This window comes from Trachemys scripta, chromosome 13, assembly GCF_013100865.1.
Source record: "Trachemys scripta elegans isolate TJP31775 chromosome 13, CAS_Tse_1.0, whole genome shotgun sequence".
Lineage (NCBI taxonomy): Eukaryota > Metazoa > Chordata > Testudines > Emydidae > Trachemys > Trachemys scripta.
The window spans coordinates 24,802,367-24,818,331 of NC_048310.1; the positions used below are offsets into that span (position 1 = coordinate 24,802,367).

Below are 15,965 nucleotides of genomic sequence, written 5' to 3' on the forward strand. Positions count from 1 at the left end.
GAATATACAAATCCAGTCAAGCTCCTGGAGATCAGAAGCACCTCAACAGTTCTGCCTGGAGGGTATATATTTTAGAGTAGACAATAAAGGTCATGTTTTTAGTGTGAAGAACCCCATTTGCAATATGTATGAGCAATTTTGTGCATGTTTTACCATAATTGCACATGTAATAATCACAGGTTCACATGCAAATAGGACATCTAGATACCCATGTGCATGTGCAACAAGAGCAATTGCATGAACAATTGCAGTAAAATGTACACCATGCAATTCCACTTGCATCTTTGTCTGTGGGCTTTTGGCCTCTGAATTTGGCCCTAAGAATTGCTGATTTCACACGACTGCACGACTGACCATTAGTAGCTACAAACCTACACTAGTGATTTTGATATGATCAGGTGGCATAGCTCAAGTTAATGAGTAGGAGCAGCTCCTTTTTCAGTTGGCCATGGAGTGCTAAAATGCAGTGCACTGATACAAAAACACTTGCCCCAGAACTCCATGATAATCAGTCACACACAAAATGGTTGGTCAGTAGCTAACTAGTTACTTCTTGATAATCTACTCGTTAAAAGGCTGAGTGAACTGTATGGGGAGAAAAAAGAAGTGTGAAGGCATTTTGTTTTATAAGGCCTTGTCTACACTACCGCTTAAGTCAACGTAAGTTACAATGCTCAGGGGTGTGAAAAACCATCCCTGAGTCACGTAAGTGATATCAACTTAAAGTAGTGTCTACACGAGCTACATCAGCGGGAGACACTATGTTGACGTAATACGTCTTCACCAGACACGCTAAACCAGCATCGCTGGCAGCGGCACTGATTTAGCATGGTAGTGAAGATAAGCCCTTAAAAGTAAGTCAAACAAACATCCAGGCTAGGATTTTCAAAAGTGATTTGTAAGCAGTTTTCAATGGGATTTGGGAGTACTTGTGGCACCTTAGAGACTAACAAATTTATTAGAGCATAAGCTTTCGTGGACTACAGCCCACTTCTTCACAATCCTAGTGAAGTTGCAGTATTAACATGTGTCAGCAAGTCAAAGTAATCCCTAGACTCCCCCATAGTGTTTACCTTGACCTGCTAACTCGTGAAAACTACAACCTGCCTTTTCTTCATTAGGATTTTACCTCAGACTGGTATTTCCAATCCAACATATTGGATGATAGATGACACCTATTTAACAGTTGGAGATAATTCACAATTCACCCTGATTCTTAGCCCATAAGAATCAATCCTCACAATAAGCAACAAGTAAATGAGACAAGGCAGTCTGTGTCTGGAATTTAGACCTTTACAAAGCAAAATATTGTGACTTTTCTGCTATAATTTTGAGATTTTCTGCACTGAACAGGATGTTAGGGTGTCTTGAGACATGCAAAGAGGCTTTAGAATGCTAACTGTGCAGGAGCTTAGTTGGAATTTTACCTGTCCCAGGATCAGAGTGATTCTGTAGATCTTGAAAGAGTCTAGCAACTGCTTATGATATTTTGTTCCTGATGCATATTCTGAATAACCACATAGCTCCAAAAATATCCTACCCTTCCACCTTGAGTTTGGCTTACAGCAAATGCAGTGCTGGATGTTGCTGACAGCCAATTCCTTCAAATCATCATGGAAGTCAGTGAATACAATTGACTCATCAATGCTTTCAGGGAGAACATAAGTCTGTGGCATGAGACACTGGCTGTCTGATGAGATCCTTACTTTCAGATTAACTTTGTGAAGACTTTGACAACTTTAGGGTCTGCTAAAATGCTGTTAATTACTGGAGAGGGTTGCTGTGTCTCATGTAGAATGATCTCTTGTGACAGTTTTGCTGTAAGCCACCATTTGGAATGGTTAACAAAATGCAACAGGGGATGGTTACTAACACATAATTAAATGAGGAGCCACATATCTCATTAACAGCAGCTGGAGTTCACTTCTTGTACGAAGTTTGACACCCAGTCCTAAATTCAGGGATCTCTGTGCAAATCCTTCAGTCATCTATGCTCACCCCGCATGTCAATGTGCTCAGGCACAGTACAGTACATTTAGTATTTTTAAGAATCAATTTGTGTCTGAAAGTCTGGTGAATAAAATCTCTTGGGGAAAAAATTACCAGACTATTGCTTTTAAAAGGACTGGAGTCCTAAATTAGCATAGCGCTTCCAATAAACAGCATGCTCAGTCCTTAGCTGTGGCTCTCTGCTACCTTTATAAGCCCCAGACTAGGTTTTGCCAGGGGCTGATCTGGTCCCCAGCACAGTTTAAAGCAGCCTGTGTTGCTTTGCACTGTGCCAGCCTTAGATCACCACATGGCAGCAGTGCTCCAGACTGGGAAGTCTGTTACCGCAACTTCACTGCCCCTTTGCACAGCTGCATCAGCACAGAGATATCATGGTTAAAGAATCTGGCTCTTTATTACCAAGATAGCTTAAAATATCTTAGAATGTAGGTACTGGCATGCCAGATCAGTGGTCCATCTCTCCAGTATCCTGTCTCTGACAGTAGCCTATATCAGATGCTTGAAAGGAAGCTTAGAAAGGGGCATTATATGCAGCAAAATGAATAGGGAGGAAGTTTCTTCCTAATCATAGGCTGTTAATGGTGAGTTTAGCTCATCTGTTTAGTTATTTATACCAAATCTTATAAAATAAAAGAGGTAAAACAGATGGTTTCTTCTCACCTTATAATAAGTATTTGTTGAGGTGTTTTGTTTAATGACATAGTGTGGCAGTGAGTTCCATTGGTTCATTGTATAAAAAAAGTATTTCATTCTATCTATTTTAAAAGTGTTGCTTTTCCATTTCATTCAATAAATTCTGAGACAGCAAACAGGAACGAGCATTTAACCTTTTCTATATCATCCATTTTTACATGTATTGTGTCAGTTCTTAGTCATATATCCTTTCTTAACTAAATAGTCTGATTTCCTTTAATCAACCAGTCAATGCAAAAGTTTTAAGGAGTTGGGCAAAGTTATCGTGCTCTTACTATCTGACAGCTCCATCACAGCAGTCAGCCAAGGAGGGGAAGAAAAGGGCCCATTGGCTGAAGACTCTACTCCTACAACCAAAAAAATGAGTAGAGTCAATGGAAAAGAAAGAGTGCTACTCATCTAGATGAGGAGTCCAATGATGGAAGAGCATTCCTAGTAGCAAACCATGAATTGTGGGGAGATATGGAGGGGAAAGGTGCTCCTTTCTATGTATTTACACTCCCAGGGATAGTTTTTGTGAGCTCAGCAAAACAGAGGATAGGCTCAGAACTAATCACTCTTAGCCATGCAGGAAATTAACTACAGACTATAGCAATTCCTTGGCCTCTTGGCCCCAAGTACAGGAGAGACTATTAGGAGAATGATGCATGGGAGACAGGATTAATTTGCATCAGTTCTTGTGCCCTTACCAGCCATGCAGTGTGTGTAGCTGATTTTTATTCATGAGACATGGGGCATAGATCAGCATTCATGTCACACTCCCCATTAGTACCCAGGATGGGACAGGGAAGCAAACATTCGTCCATGAATCCTGGTCACATGCCACATGAGGCACAGTACACATAGACTAAGGAGAAGAAGACTCATGAGAAGTGGAAAGAGGACTGTACGAGGGTGTCAGGTTCTAGTTCTCTGCATAGCTATTTTTCTGATTCACCCTGGAAGCCAGGCCAGGTGGATCCTCTTAGCTCCAAATTAAGTATAAAAAAGTTGGGAGCATCTTTAAGATGAGGGACTTCAATGTAGGGAGAAACGGTGAAAATAGACAAGCTCAGAAGGTAGTTCAGGTTGAAAACTGTTTCTTGTTATTTAAGTTAATAATTATAACCTCAAGAAAGCAGTCATTATTCAGTGTATGTGTTTAGTATGTCAGCAGCATAAGAATGCTATCTGCTTATGCATTTGGGGACTTAGCTTTGGTTCTGAATGTTTCAGAATCATTCTGCATACATCCCAAATGGATACAATAATTAGCAATGGATTTTCTACAAAGGAAACCATTTGAGGAGTACAGACGCTCCCCGGGTTACGCAAGACCCGACTTATGCAAATTCACACTTATGGACAAAGTCCCATAAGCCAGAAATAGGATTTTCGAGTTGTGGAAATTTTTGCTTAACGTATGGGTATACATTTCTGACTTATGCAAAATTCGAGTTACGCAAGGCTTTCCAGAACGGAACGATTGCGTAAGTCGGGGGGGGTGTCTGTATAAAGCAAAAGCACTGAAAAAATAGGGATTACTACTGCACTTGGCTATTTTTGAGTATGTCCACGTAACAAATACAGGTATAACAAATTCTGTGCATTAGTCATCATTTTTATTATTATTCATGGAAGCATTTAATGAGTGTAGATGAAAAAAATGAATCATATGTTCTTGTCCTGGCTGATATTTAAATACAAGTGCAAAAGAATTCATTGTTGGTATGCGATGTTAGCAAGATTTACAAATCCCAAGGTATTTATATGTTCTAATTAGCAAAATGTGCTATGTAACAAAGATATTTGCTGGCATTAAAAAAAAAAAACAGTGAATTTCCTATACACGTAGCTGGTACTTGAATTTTATAATTTCCCTGTTGCTTTTTAAAGTGGAAGTTGAAAAGCAAATCTTATAACAACAAGAAAATACAATGCAATACGTTCAAATACAGGCATGTTCCATTTGACTTTGTTGTTGAAAGGTGCATTTCGCTGCATTTCCCTTATCATAAGTGCTTTATTTGTCTAAGTATTAATTAGTTTTCACTTAATGGACTAATTCGTTGAATAGTATTTGTAATACCCTTGGGATATCCTACTATATCTTGAGGGTAAAATTTATCCTTGATTCACTGGCGTAACACTTATTAATGTTAATGGAGGATAACTATGCACGGATGTCAGAAAGCACCCCTTTAGATCTTAATTTTTCACTTTTAAAATCCCATTTGAAGAACTCCCCCCTTATGTTAATATATAAACTTCTGAATCCTCCATTTCTTGCACAATCAGATCACATTTATGCGTAAAGCAAGTGATCCTAGGTGTACTTTTAGGCTGATATACAATTACCACCATTCTTTCTGCTTCTCTCCCTTCCTTCAAGTTTCTAGCTTCTGTTCTGCTTGACTTCATGCTAGGGAGAAGGCAGAATTGTAACAGTATTTATAGAAAAATACCCACATTTGAATTAACTACTAAGAGAAAAGGGCCCAATTCCACTCTCAAAGCCCTGTAAATCAGAGTCTTTCATTGAAGCCCCTAGAACTATGTCAGTGTAACTTTGATGTGAGATTAGAATGAGGCCCTAGGGCTTTCAAAACACTCCATACGAATTAGGGCCAGATTCTGCTTTCTCTTTCATGCACCTGCACAGTAGGGCTATGGAATAAGGAATCAGAATGCCAGAAATGGCGCTGCTTGCCCCTGACAGTGGGTCAGGAGAGGCAAAGAGTAGGGGGAACTAGGACTCTGCTCCACTCACGCCATGCACCAATCAGCAGAGCTGGATTGCTGTATGCGGGGGAGCAGGGGGTATATTGCACTCCTTGCAATGTACTGCAGATTGCACTGTCAACGAAACTGGGAGCTCTGGGAGGCAGTGACCTCTGTGGCACCTCCTAGGTTGGCGTATCTCCACATCATCTCTACTGCAGACCTATGGCGAAATGTCACAACGCAGCTCTGAGAGATTGAGTTAAAGTCATAGTTCTCTGTCAGCCTATGTAGAGTGATCAGATGTCCTGATTTTATTGGGACAGTCCCAATTTTGGGGTCTTTTTCTTATATAGGTCCTATTACCCCTCACCCCCGTCCCAATTTTTCACATTTGCTGTCTGGTCACCCTACTATCACATAACCCAAGAGCAAAATGGCACAACATGTGCTAGGGAAAAGCAAAATGTGTACAATCTATGACAAATCCATTTCACCACTAGAATGCCCTGCTGTGTGCAGCTAGCTGTATTGTTAGACCCGTACACCAAGGAAGAGGGCATGGCTGCAAGAATAAGGGGTGTCAGTCCTCTGTTCCCCCCCCAAGTAAACATGCCTTAGGGAGAGTATACAAGAGCATGTGTTGAAGCAGCCCCTGGCAGCTTTCCCATATACTGCTAGAAGAGTGTGAAGTACATTGATCATGGAAATCTCAATCATGAAGGCAGATTCCTGTGCAGGAGCCAGCCAATGAATGGTGATATTGATTACAAAGCAGTATCCTCCACAACGGAATGTGTGCGTCTTGGAATGTGGTCTGTGGCCAAGCTCTCTGGTAATTAATCAGTCCTACGGCAACCTCAACAGTGCGATATAATTACACATCACTTTTTGTCACTGCCAGTAACCACAGTCCCGTGAGTGAATGTCTTTTGTACACAGAACATACTGTATGCTCTTGTGGTGCCTTGGTATGGTGGGGCATTGTCGCTTAGCCCTACTTCTCTTTGCAGCCACAGTAGCGCTCAAAGGAGGTAGATAGGATTAACTTGTGCTCCTTGTTCACTGTTGGCCCAGTTCTATGGATACATTCCATTCCCATCAGTAACTGTCATCCTTGGTCATATTTGTGTAAGCTTTTGCAGCATACTCATCACCCACCAGCTTTCCTTATTTGCCTGGTAACGTCATCTTCAAATCTGCACAGCTCTAGGGGATTGGGCACCTTTTATTGTACATTTCTGAGCATATCATGCTTTCTGGAGTATATCATGCACTGATGAGGATATACTAGAGAAGAATAAGGTTTCACCAGCAATTCTAGAGCTCTGTAAGGGTTTCCAGGGTATGTGTTTCTTTCCTCTAGAAACTGATAACTAAGTATCTTGTAATTTGCTAGGGTATTAATGATCAATAAATACAATGGACAAATTTCTGCCTTCCAATAAACATGCGCAACAGCTACAGACGTCAAGCACGTATCTAAAGTTAGAATATGGCTCCACAATGTAATAATGTTTTGTCTACCTCTCACATATAGTAGGAACCATACAAATATTTTAAAGGGCTCATATTTTTATTCTTCTTAGTGATATATTTTTAAAATAGCCATAAAAACCATGGAAGACAAACCCAGACACTCAAGGTCTGCAGTCTTGCCCCTTCTGTAATCAGACACACTCATGCCAAGTGAATGCAAAATGCCACCATTCTTATTTGACATGGTTTGCACTCCCTTTGCATAGGTGTAAATGTCTACCGAAGGGTACATGGCAGTGGAGAATGAGGCCCTAAAACTCATGCTTCTGACATATTCACTGTACTGTTTACTAGTGCGCCAGATGAGATTGGCTGTGAGAACAGCCTTCATTAATCCTCCCACAGGAGCATGGATGCTAATAACTCTGACCTTCTCAAAAAGGGGATATGGAAATAGAGATATGGGTTCCTGTGCTCCAGGTCTTCTGAGTCATCTGAGAAGCAACTATTGTAAATCCCAAATTAACAAGTACACACTGTTCCTAACTCTCCCAACTACTCTACTTCTTGACAGTTCAGCAAATTTTCTGTTTATCTTTATTCAACAGAAAGTAGACCTGAAGAAAAACACTGATTAAATAAACAGCTTGCAGAAATATACATGTCAATGAGATGTGTTTTTCTTTGTATATAATAAATTATCATGTGCATTTCAAATGATTCTGGAATAGGAAAGAAATCATATACAGCCAGAAGGAGCTCTTTGCATTTTCCTTGCCTACAGTACCTTTAATTTTCATATTTCTGACATAATCTGCTTTAATCTAAGATTACTTTACATATAACTTCATGCAGCTATATCCCTGGCTATATCTAGCCTCAAAAAGTAAAATAAAATGTAAAAAGCTACTCCAATAATAATAATGTCTTTGAAGTCACTAGAGATGACAACATTGGATAAAATCTGAATCCTCTGTCAAACTTTCACCCTGAATTCAGACCGAAAGTTTTCTGAAGTTTGAAAAAGTTTGATTTAACTGCAGCATGCACTTCCAGATTTCAGCCATAAGCACGAATGCCAAAATACCTCAAGGAAGTGAGTCCTCTCCATTAGTAAATTTTCTCTGAGTAAAATCAAAAAGACCCTGACACCTAATGAGAAAATCTGCTGTCATTGGAGATGGGCACAAAGTTCTGCTCTGAATCCAGAACTGGATCCAAATTTTCCATTGTTTGGGGAACTGAGATCTGTGGCTTTGGTTCAACCTATTATAGCGAATGGGCCAAGCTGCAAAGTTTGGGTCAGTATCCAGATTTGAACATGCCCAGAGTCTGGAGGTGTTTAGAGCCATTATTTTGGTTCAGACCAGGCTCCTGAGTTTTACAGACCCAAAAATTTCAGATTGTTCAGAAAAAAAATTTCAGATTAGTTTCTAAACCAGGGGTCAGCAACCTTTCAGAAGTGGTGTACCAAGTCTTCATTTATTCACTCTAATTTAAGGTTTTACATGCCAGTAATACATTTTAATGTTTTTAGAAGGTCTCTTTCTATAAGTCTATAATATATAACTAAACTATTTGTTGTATGTAAAGTAAATAAGATTTTTTAAATGTTTAAGAAGCTTCATTTAAAATTAAATTAAAATGCAGAGCCCCCCGGACCAGTGGTCAGGACCCAGGCAGTGTGAGTGCCACTGAAAATCAGCTTGCATGCCACCTTTGGCACGTGTGTCATAGGTTGCCTACCCCTGTTCTAAACCTTTAGTTCTTATTTAAAATGAAATGGTCCTTTTCTATTCCCCCCCCCCCCCCCCCCCCCCCGAGTTATTTATCAGCCTGCTACACTTGCTTTTGGAACAGATGTTTTCTCTTGCCTTTGAAAGCTGTGCTCAAATGAAGCAAGACCACAACTAGCCTTTCAGAGACATGCTATTGACTTAGCTCCTATAATGAATCACATACCGGCTCTAGCACACCATGAGAATCAAGCTTCTCATGTTTGGGAAAGGGCTTTCACCACTGAAGTCACACTCAACAGAACAATCTTTAAAAAGAACGAGGCGTACTTGTGGCACCTTAGAGACTAACAAATTTATTTGAGCATAAATTTTCATGGGCTGAAACCCACTTCATCAGATGCATGCAGTGGAAAATACAGAAGGAAGATACATCTATCTTTGTGTCAGTAAAAGGCAGGACCACTCCTTGTCACCAAAACCTTTATAAACAAAGATACTGGGAAGCAGAGGGTATGAGGCATTAAAGCCTCATTTTGCCAGTGGTATCAGAGACCTAGGATGCGTGTGCCTGATTTCTCTGTCACATATGCTATTTTTATACTTGCATGAATCCACTGAAGTCAATTGGTTGTTTCTGATTTAGACAAGCATAAAATGAGAATTAACCCTTAATATCTTCTTTTAAAAACATTGCACATATGGTGTCAGTTATTAGAGATGAACTGTACTAAACACTATGATCAACTGTGAAGGGGTCAACTCACTGCTGGTGCCTCCTTGTGGCTGGGTGTGCTGTAGCAACTCTCTTTGTTGAGGGTCCGCTGCTAGTAGTTGCTTAGTCTCTGCAGTGGCCTGCTTCTTCCTATGACCTGGCCAAGTCACTGCAAAGTCTCTCCCCTTCTGTGGTAGTCTGTGGCCAAAAAAAAAGCAAGAAGAATGAATGCAAATAAACTGAATTAATAAGGGATAGAGAGGAATGACTCTCTCTCAGAATGCATCAGGATCTGGTCCTCCCTTCCCTCAGGGAGGGCCTTCAGGCAATGGTTGTCTGGGAAGCTCCTGCCTTCAGTCATCCCTTTCCTCAAGAGGTGAGGGTTAAAGGTCTGTTCTCTTCCCTGGTCTGCCCACAAGTGAGCTCTTCTGCTCTCCTTTCAAGCGCCTCCTGCTCTAGCCTATACATGCCTTGCAGGTGTGGCAGAACTAAGCTGGCTGAGCCCAAAGTAGCTCCTTAACACCTTGTTGTCCAATGAGGGGTTTGGATACCCCATCGCACCAACAGCAAGGGCCCTGGGAGCCCAGAAGAAGGTACTACCCTAAAGAGTGCTCTCTTTCTTTCCACTTTTCCTCCACCCCAATTCTTCTTCTTTACCTTAGTGTTTAGTATAATACATGGCGGACACCGTTTGCAACTCTGTTTGTGGAAGCTCCTGGTCTGAGAGCCCAGAACTGAAAACTACTATTTCTATCCACTCCCCCACCTATCTGATTAGGAGGGGACGAGGTCAGTCTCTATGCCTATTCAAATCCGTAGCAGTGACTGCCAACATGAGAGCCAATTGGGGTGTAAGTTTTAGTGATGCCTGTCCACTAGGAAATAGACTGTGGACTCTGTTAGAGAACCTCATCTGTGTAGCTATCATGCATTTTCTATGCGGTGATAATCTAGTTTCTTTTACAGGATATTTTGCTTTGTCTAGTTACGTGGGACTAGAACTTGCATGCCGATACCTAAAACCATATTGCGTTCACAAACAGAGACCAGCAACAAATGTAATTGATTCAGACAACATATGTAAAAAAGGTAAACTACATCAATTTGTTTCAGGAATCTGCTCTTCTATCTTTCACTAGCAGGTACTTATATGCCCCAGTGGATGATTAGCCTGTGGAACTCATTGCTATGGGATGTGGTGATGGCAAAAAGTATAACTGGGTTAAAATAAAGAACTAGATAAGTTAATGGAGGATAGGTCCATCTATGGGTATTAGCCAAGATGGTCAGAGATGCAGCCCCATGCTTGGGGCAACCCTAAATCTCTGTCTACCAGAAGCCAGAAGTGGAAGACAGGGTTGGATCACTCCAAAATTGCCCTGTTTTGTACAGTCCCCCTGAAGCTCTGCTACTAACCGTGGTCAGAGACAGGACACTGGGCCAGATGGATGATTGATCTGCCCCAGTATGGCAGCTCTTCTGTTCTTGACTCATTAGCAGAAGTCTTTGGTAGTCTTGCATTTCTGCCTCTCTTGCTTCTCGTTGCCTTATTGCCCCAGACCTGCAACTGGCTGTGCCCGTGTGCACTATTGACTTTAATGAGGCTCCATGAGGGTACAGGAGTGCGCTCAGTTGCTGTCAATTTCAGGATTATGGCAATAAACTGAATTCTTTGAGGCAGTTATGGTTCCTACCCCTGTGTTGTACAGCACCTAGCACAACAGTACCCCGATTACGGTTGGTCAAGGATTATCAATAGTAAATAATGTCTAGTGCTGCATTTTCTTATTTCAAAGCTGAGGCATGTAGTAAGTGGGAAAAGAAGCACAGAGTAAAAAATTCAATTTCTAGCAGAAACAACGGGATGAAAGTGATCTTGTACATGGGCCCGGAGTTATTAATTGTAGCCCTAGGGATTTTTCATAAATGTTAATGCCAGAAGGAACCATTATGATCATCTAGTTTGAGCATGTGCATAACACAAGCCACAGAATTCTTACCAAGTGAAATCAAGCCCATAGCTCTTTGCTGAACTAGAGCACATCAAAGAACAGGAAATACAAAATATACAGTTTATACAAATGTTCAAGTTGTGTGGAATATCCAAAGGGCACAGGGAGATAATGAAAGTCAGAAAGATGAGAATAGCACACAACCGTGTAACTTTTCTTTGACACCCCTTTTCACTTGCGATAAATAGAACAATGACGGGGCTATTTTTCTCAGAGGAAAACTGCATGTGTGTTTGTGTGTGTGCGTGCATGAAACGTTTGTAATGTTAATTTCTTTGCCCTCTTGATCACATACAGGGGTATTAGGCCTGTGCAAAAAGTTCCAGTAGATCCCAGAATCCACAGTGAGTCGTTTCTAAACAAAATACAATCCATGCTTGGGAATGTTTCCTCAACAGGAGCTGATCTTGTTTGAAAAATCCTACTTCTCCCAACTTCTGCGTTCCTTACATTTGCTACATGGCACCACAGCCATCCCATTGCTCCCAGGCTCCAAGGACCATTTCTCACACACACATTCAGAAATAGAAATTAGCAGTGACCCTAACTAGATTGATGGGATTCAAAGGATCAGAGACTAGAGTTCCTAAACTTCACACACATTCATATGCAACTCCTGCCTAATTTGGGTGTGCAATTACAATTGTATGTGATACCTGGGAATTCCATGCACACATTACCAGTTCAGTAGCTTACTAGTTACCTACATGTGTAGTTAACTAACGTGCACATGCAGCCATGGTAACTGTGCCCTTGGGTGCACGTGTGAAGTTCAGAAAACCACGCACTACAGGTGTGAGATTTTTCAAAGTTAGTGCATACTTGTAACGTGCTTGTTTTAAACACATGATTGTTTAGTTAAGCATTTTGCCATAGTACAGTAAATGATGGTTTATTTAAATCTGGGTTTTGGTGATAAAGCAACAGAACTTATAAGCAATGTATTTAGAGATGGTTTGTGGAAGAGGCTCAAGAATAGCTTTGATGAAGCTAATCTTAAAGTTAGTGCCCACATGAAATCTGGCCCATTTGAAGTCAGTGAGAGTTTTTGCCTTGTTGTTCAGAATGAGAACCAATAAACAGATTCGCTATCAATGTAACCCCCGATACAGGATAAGCTGCACTGGAACAATCACCAGGTGTTTCTCAAGTGCAGATCAATGAATCATTCTCCCAGCCAGATCTGCACATCGTGATAGAAATACCCTGATAAAAGTGGTGTAAAACTTGGCGATGGCTAGACAGAGAGAGGCACAACAAGCAGTGAGGTCATTGTAAGAGTCTCCACGATGGGAACATTGCTTTGCTTTGGACCTGGGAATCTTTACATTGACTCATTGCTATTATTATTCTGATCATGGTAACATGCTGCACAAATACAGAATGAGCAGGTGGACTTTGCCCTAGAGAGTTTATAATCTAGGTATAAAACCAGAGACAACAGGTGGAGACAGACAGAAGGAGAATCAAGCTCACAGTAAAAACAGAAATGTCAAGGAGTTTCATTTATTGAATGAAATGAAAACTATTTTAGTCATTTAAATATGTTATTATATTATACACAGAGATGTCACTTTTTTATTATAGGGGACTATTAGAAAAGAAATACCAGGTTTTATTATGATCTACCTTACCCATGTCATGTATTTACCTTATACCTCACTCAGTTGTGTTGAGATATCAGAAATATTTTATAAATGGTATTAGAAAGCGAGCTACCATGGTACAGTAGCTAACATGACTGTCCCGAAGCTTGGTACTTTCTCCTGATCATGAATATATTCTTGCACCTATATGCTTCTTCAGCAGCAATCACTCCAACAAAGTGCAGGATGACTGCCTGCCAGTAAGCACAGAACTTTTGATTTTTTTTGATACTAGGGATTCATCATATTCTGAATGATTCAAATAGTTCCAGCTGCATTAATATCAAACTGCTGTTTTAAAACAAACTGCTCTTCTGAAGTCATCTTGTCCCGCATTTGACGCTGGCAATAACAGCCAAAAATCAGCTGTCTGATCATGCTCGGTCCCACCATATCTATTATTTTTAAAGCCCATGGAATGGAAAAAGAAAACAAAATTTCACCCCCATACCTTAACAGCCAAAGCAAAAATGTGCCATCAATTTAAACTGATGCTGTTACTGCACTGTACAAAAGCCTTTAAATTAGATTGTTTCCCTCTAATGATTGTACGATCCTGGCTGTAAACATTTCTCTACAGCTTTTCCTGGTGTTCTATCCTGAACAGCAATATTGATGCATGATTAGATGGTTGACTTCTGGCACAAGCCAAAGCGAATGCATAAAAATCCTTTTGCCTTTTAAAGCACTGGCTTAATTCCATGCTTGTCAGACACTATTACAATTCGACTTGTTAACAGGAAGCCATGGGTAAGACTATTGCACATGTAGCTTTTTAAATTTCTTTAACAGCTAAGAAAACTAAATTTATGCTGCATCCTCTTCCGTTTGCTTCACAACACACGGATTCTGAGCCAGCCACCCCAGTACTACAACACTGACAAGAAGCTCCAATCTGCCAAAGTAGGCAGCCAAAAAAAATTAGCTGTCATTATGTCCTGCAAATAGATTGTTTTTAAAGCAAGACTAATGGGAGAAAGTAAATGTAGCTATAGGTTCCTCTGAGCTGTTTAATACAGTAATGTTCTGGTTCACTGCAGGTGCTCAGATACTAAGAGAACTAGTATCTAGAATAGTTTCACCACTTACATGGGGAGATCCAGTGTGCATTTCCTTAATGTTTGAAGTTTCATGAAGCTCACTTCCAACCCCACCTCTCAGGCTGTTTGTCCAGAATCTGTTTGAATGATTCTGATTTTTCCTGTTCTGCTCCTTAGATGCCGCTTTTCCTGAGTAATGATGGCTGACGCTCAGGGCTCAGTTCAAATAAAATAATCCAGAACTTTTGAATGATATTTATGTGAACTGGCATTAGCTTCTGCATCTGTGTAAGAAGATGGGAATCTCAGTAGAGGACAGGGATTCTCAGGAGATTCAGAGTGTTCCTGCTTCCTGTCTAGAGCACAGCCCAGAAGGGAACAGATGCGAAAAAAAAATGAAAAAAAAAAAAAGTGGAGATGGAGCTGAGCAAAGATAACAGCATGGGGCCTATAAGAGGGGTTCTCCTTTCCTTGGGGCCAATTCTGCCAAACCTACAGACACAGTAGGATCTGGCTCTCTCTCTCTTCACCCATCCCTAATGTGGAGGAGAGAGAACCTCTCCCTTCCCTGCGAAAATAGAACCCACAATATTAGCTCTCTTGCTAGAGTCCCAAATTAGTCTATGATCGATCTGTCCAGGGCAGTACTCTCGGGGCTTATTGCAAAAAGGGCTTTCAGAATTTCACTCAGCTTCTTCGATTTTACTTTATGCAAACTTACTTTTCTGCTTCCCCGCCCCACCATTTAAAGAAAAAAAATATATATATATACACACACACACACACACACACTATGGTTTTCTTCATACCTTTCATCAGGAGAAAAGTTTTCTGTATCTTTCTGCAGCCTTTTCCTTAAAGAACTATATTGACTCAAAAGATCAAAGGGAAGAATAGTTCAGGGAAAGCTTCTTCTGACCAGTCAAATATAAACCTGTATCTTGAGATCCATTCTGCACTGATAAAAGCTTTTCCTTCCCAAAATGTATTTCTTTGTAACAATAGATCTGATCCTGCCATTCTTACCCAAACAAGTAATCCAATTGACAGAGTGGCAGGATAAAACCCAATGACAGCTCTTCATCTGCACTTAACAGGAATATCAAAATATGACTTTGGCTTAAAGTTTTGCCTGAAATAAAGAAAATGGTGGAAGATGACAGCATGCAGTTGGGCACATTTGTGTATGCTGGGTTTTCTGTATGGCTCAAAGCCTTTGATCTGTCTTTCTTGCTAAGGACATGGAAATGGTGGGGAAAATAGCAGATAAAAATCTCCACATTTTCAAGTAAGAAATAGTTCAGTCTAAATCAATTCAGGCTAAACTCCAGTCAGTGTCCGAACCGAGGTCAAACATAATGTTATCATGGTAAATGTCAGCATTTAGGAGTTCAACCAGAAATTGACTAGTCTTTATATTCATCCCTAGTTGTATTTTGGGAACTATCTGCGACTATTAGTGAATTATTTTGTCATGTGTAAAGTATTACACATTTGAGAACCATCATATTTCAAGGACACATTAAAATATGCCCCTATTATGGACCATGCTGATTTTTATAAATCTTTATTTGCAGGTCCCAGGATAGAAAAATAATTTTAGTAGACGCAATTTATTCAATACTTCAGCAGCCAAGGGCTTCACCAGCACTCAGGAACATAATCATATAATGACAGCACTGGAGTCTGTCAGAGTGAAACGAAAAATTCATTTTCAGATCCTTTTGATCATTTTGCTTTGCATGAGGATAAGCTTTGTCATATATGTAAAGCTCTTATATATTGTAGACATCCTGCACTTATAGAATCAATGTCTTCCATTAAGGGGATCGAGTCTTTCATTGCCAATGAAAGAGTTCATTTGTCTTTCTTTTTTGGACTCAGCTATTAACATTAGAAGAGACTGACTTAACCAATACTTGTAAGAGGAGGCT

The 15,965-nt window shown here is 40.3% G+C and overlaps 1 long non-coding RNA gene across 1 annotated transcript in view; it reads right to left on the reverse strand.

Annotated features, from left to right (window-relative positions):
• Window positions 1-9,493, reverse strand: part of LOC117886639 — a 170,156-nt gene extending 160,663 nt beyond the window's left edge. The window contains exon 1 of the long non-coding RNA XR_004648009.1: window positions 9,386-9,493. This is a non-coding gene — a long non-coding RNA (uncharacterized LOC117886639). The remainder of the gene's footprint in view (window positions 1-9,385) is intronic.
• Between the last annotated feature and the right edge of the window lie 6,472 nt (window positions 9,494-15,965).